This window comes from Trichomycterus rosablanca, chromosome 14 (assembly GCF_030014385.1).
Source record: "Trichomycterus rosablanca isolate fTriRos1 chromosome 14, fTriRos1.hap1, whole genome shotgun sequence".
NCBI lineage: Eukaryota > Metazoa > Chordata > Actinopteri > Siluriformes > Trichomycteridae > Trichomycterus > Trichomycterus rosablanca.
The window spans coordinates 24,762,516-24,767,202 of record NC_086001.1 but is presented as its reverse complement, the minus strand read 5'-3'; the positions used below and the strand labels follow the sequence as shown (position 1 = coordinate 24,767,202).

Sequence of the window (4,687 nt, the reverse complement as noted above, 5' to 3'; positions counted from 1 at the left end):
ATCGATTCGATTCGATTCACAATGTCCCGATTCGATTCGATTTCCGATTCGATTTGATTCGATTTCGATTCAACACATTTATGCATATTTGAGTTACATTAACAGGTTTTGTTTAAATATGTAAAGATGTTCAGAGAACGAATGTGATAATTCAATACAAAGAACAGTCATTATTAAAAATATTTGTGTATTTTGTTTACATAAATAATTAATCCAAAACAGAAAACAGTAACATTCATTTTTTATTATTATTTTATATGTCTGACACGCTACAACATTGTAAATGTAATGTAAACATACACCTGGCTGTTGAACAGCTTATGCCAAGTTTACACTACACGACACTCTGATTAACACCTGGTCGCTGTAATGTTCACACTACACGACTGATCGGCGATGGGGAGTTTTACACTACACCATCTATCACCAGGGGGAATCACAGGCGAGCTTCTCTGCTCTCCAAAACTACGTTTTGTCACGAAAACACACGTGAGAAGTGATGAAAGGTTTAATGATACCACGTCCAAACATGCACATCAACAAGTAGCCAGAGATCAAAGTTTGTGCGCTGATTAAATAAATAAATCTGAGTGGATTTGGCAACACGAGCAGCATGGCTTGTTCTATAGTGAGTTGGAGGTTAATAAATATTTAGTTTTGTAGAGAACGATCAGGTCAGAAATACTGTAAAACTCGTGTGCTGATGTATTCTGATATAAACTATATTGCGCTCCACCACCTGTTTACAACCTCTCCCGTGTTTCCTCGCTGTTTCACACAGTGATTGAGAGGCGAGTTTTGATCGCAGATCGAACACCGAGTTCCTCCCGAATCCAGCACTGTAAAATCAGTGCAAAAAGTTGTGTAGTGGTCATAACTTGAGCTTCTGCCATGCTGAACTGATGTGCAGGTCAGATCTCGTTGCATGAAAAAACACTGGCTGGTCACGCGAAATTAAAGGGGTAACAGATTTCCATGTGCACCGTAAAAAGGGGCTCATTTAAAAAGATCGATCTCGCGTTTATATGAATCGATATCGGATTGTTCAAATAAAGATCGATTCGAATCGAAAAATCGATTTTATAAACCCACCCCTAGTTCTTAAGTGGCCCTTTACTATGTTAAAGAGCAGAAAAAACCCCTAAATTATCTTTTTTTTTAATTATTATTCCTGAGAACAACATTAGAAAGTGTGTGTGTGTGTGGTGTAAAGTATCTGAATACGTTTGGTTACAGTTAGGGATGCACCGACTTTTTCAGTTCTGATACATATACTTTGCATATCGGTCGATACCCGATACCGATCCAATACCATTGTTGAATTAATAAACTGTATACTTTATCATGTGGGAAAGACTTAAGGCATCAGGATTGATGCTAACATTACTTAGTTTGCAAAACAAAATATAATTAACACAGATATAAATGTACTGAACTGCTATTTATTTGGCAATAAAATAATAAACAATTGTGCAGGACCTTTGCAGAAAAGGCAAACTTCTTAAAATATTTTAAAATAAATTAAATGTATCAGCTGAAACTGAAGTAGTTACACAAACAGTAATTAATCTTATTTTTTAAATATGTAGTGTAAACAGTCATTCAAAATCTAGCAGCGGAAGAACCTGAGAATAAACGAATACCTTAGTACAATACAATCAGTAATCAAACACTGTAAACAAGCAAACATCTAGTGCAATTCAACATAATGGGTGTGTTCGAAAAGCTAGTGCGCGCTGTACGCATTTTACGTCATCCTGTGCGCGCTCCCGAGGAGGAGGCTGTTCCAAATCTTCTCTCTTTCTCTCACAGAAAAATAAACATGGCTGATGGAGCGGACAAACGAATGGAGTTATTATCAAACGTTAATAAAATATTACTGATTTTTAACCTTGTAAACTTGTACCGAGTGTTTTTATTTGCAAGTTCGGACTTGTCAGGAAATGTAACCGTTATCGGTACCTGAAGGGAGATGTTATATTGACGTCAGGGCCGGCGCTAGGGGGGGGCTGAGGGGGGCATTGCCCCCCCAAATTGTGTCTTTGCCCCCCCAAGCAGGGGCGTAGCACCAAATTCTGGGCCTTATGCACAAGAAGTGACCGTGGGCCCCCTTCGAACCGCGGCCGCTTTTGGTGAACCAGCGCTCAGTTGCGTTTGCCGGGACCCTCCCCCGATTTGGGGCCCTGGTAACTCTATCACACTTTGCCCCACACTACGAAGCCCCTGGGTTTTACTGCCCCCCCAAGCAAGGCGGTCCAGAACCGGGGCTGATTGACGTTAGCATGCTGTGCTACCCAGTGGCGGCTGGTGCTAAAAAATTTGAGGGGCGCGCAAACAACACAAATTAAAAACGAAACAATAAAAAAAACAAGCCTTTAAAAGTAGCACTATTTGAACATGAATTTTGCCCTTTTTTACTTTTTTTCTTCAAGTGAAGCGTTTTTTTGTAAAGACAAGACTGAATTATCTCTCATTTTGGAAGAAATGCTGCTCCAATCTGCAACTAACTGTTTAATGTGAACCGAGCTGAGCAGCCGCAGCTGAATGAATCAGTTAATGAGTCGACTCGGGGATTGTCCAATCACACGGCGTTTAAAAAAAAAAAGCTAATAGTGACACACTTCTAATAAGAGTGGGTGTGTACGGTGTGGAAAATTTAAAACAACCAATTAAAGAGCAGCCTCAGACCACGTGCTTGTCAAAAGTTTATGCACGCACATAGACACTCATTAGACCGGCGCCCCGCGCATGGGACGTGTGCACGATGTAAACAATTACATACAAATATTTATTTATTTTAAAAATGCTATCATGACCATTAGACAAACAGTTAATTAGACCATTAGATAAACAGACTAATTAATTTCATAACTATTTTGCAGTATATAATTAGCTTGTTTTAACATCTTAATAATTTTAAGGGGGGCGGCCCCTGCGCCCCGTATTGACCAGCCGCCACTGGTGCTACCTCAATTCATTGGTTTTAATGGCAAGATGCTAAACGCGAAACCCAATGGAAGCGCTAAGTAGAGCGTTCGAATAATATTGACTTATTAGAATTCTCTCTACTGAGGCAGCATATCGGCCCATGGATCGGCCTAATTATCCGATATCCGATCCATCTCATTTTGGTAATATCGGCACTGATATCCGATCTGAATATCGGATCGGTGCATCCCTAGTTACAGTATGTATACTGACTGTGGTGCAGTAACAGATAGAGGTGCAGTATAAGGGTGACAGTGAGTGTCAGTATGTTGGGTGTGCAGTATAGTGCAGTGAATGTGCTGTATGAATTACATTTGGGTTCATTAGGGATGATCAGGATTATATTCAGAGATCTTAGAACCTCATCACATTCATGCACGTGTCTTTCTTTTACAGACTGATTGTTTTGGTTTTTCTGGAGGTACGACTGGAAAGGAAACTGTAACAAACGACCTGGTAAATCATCATGGGTACGTATTTTTTAAATTATTATTGAAACTGAATTCACTCAGTAAGTCTCCTCTCCTACAGCCAAGACGAACTTGAGACCACACCCAACGGAAGGCGATGAAGACGGCGGAGGGAGAGATGACAAAAACGAAGATGCCAGGTGCAATTGGCCACCAGACTGGTCCAATTTAGCCATGAAACCTCCCACACTAAAATGACAGGTGTTTCAGTTTCATTGTCCAACCCCTGTAGCTGGTTGAATGGGGTTAGTCTAGAATTATGTACAAAGATCTAAAGAGAATAGATGAACTGGCTGGTTAGCTCAGTTGGTTAGAGCATGGTGCTAATAACGCCAAGGTCGTGGGTTCGACCCCCATAAGGGCCACACTGTCTTTAACGATTAAAAGTAGAATGGCTGAGAGAGTGCCAGGTGAGCATGTGCTGTGTATCAGGACTTCCTAACCTGAGTAATTTGATCTCTGAAAGTAAGAATACCACCCTGTTTTTCTGCCATCTTTAATTCTGGCTTTATTTCACCTAATGAACGTGGCATGATCTTTATAAATGGTTACAATCAATTCTGTCAATGGAAAAAATAAATAAATAAAAAGAGCTGCTGTGTAATTTAGTGACTTCTTGCACTGCACATGGCAGAAGACAAAAAAGAAATGTAGACCGTGTAGAATAAAAGTATTAGGAAAGTATGAGGTTACAGCATCAACCTTTATTTATTCTTAAAAGAAAAATACATGAACCTCAGTCATCTCACACGAAGATCTGTTCAGATCAACAACAGTAAAGCTCTCCATCGTTTCTGTGTGGCAGGTCCATAACTGAAGGGCTGTCAGTGTAGAATCGGGTATGTGGGTATATGCCCTACCATTAACCACTGGCCGGTTAGCTCAGTTGGTTAAAGCGTGGTGCTAATAACGCCAAGGTAGCGGGTTTGATCCCCGTACAGGCCACACCCCTTTTTGGACTTTAACTAACAAACAAGTGAGCCTACTCTAACTAGCAGGTCCTATTGATCTGGGCTTCAAACTGTGTCTCTGACAAGTGTGAGATCTTTTTAATGCCCCTCTCATTGAAGTCAGAAACATGCCATTATTTTAATTAGCCAAACTTAATTGCCCTTCTGTAAACCCATGTATACGGTCTAATGGACGTGTGCACGTGTCTCTGTGGCGCAATCGGTTAGCGCGTTTGGCTGTTAACCAAAAGGTTGGTGGTTCGAGCCCACCCAGGGACG

The 4,687-nt window shown here is 40.7% G+C and overlaps 1 non-coding gene across 1 annotated transcript; it reads left to right on the top strand.

Annotated features, from left to right (window-relative positions):
- The first annotated feature begins 4,613 nt into the window (after positions 1 to 4,613).
- Positions 4,614 to 4,687, top strand: trnan-guu (transfer RNA asparagine (anticodon GUU)). The gene has a single exon. It is a non-coding gene; the product is annotated as a tRNA-Asn (tRNA).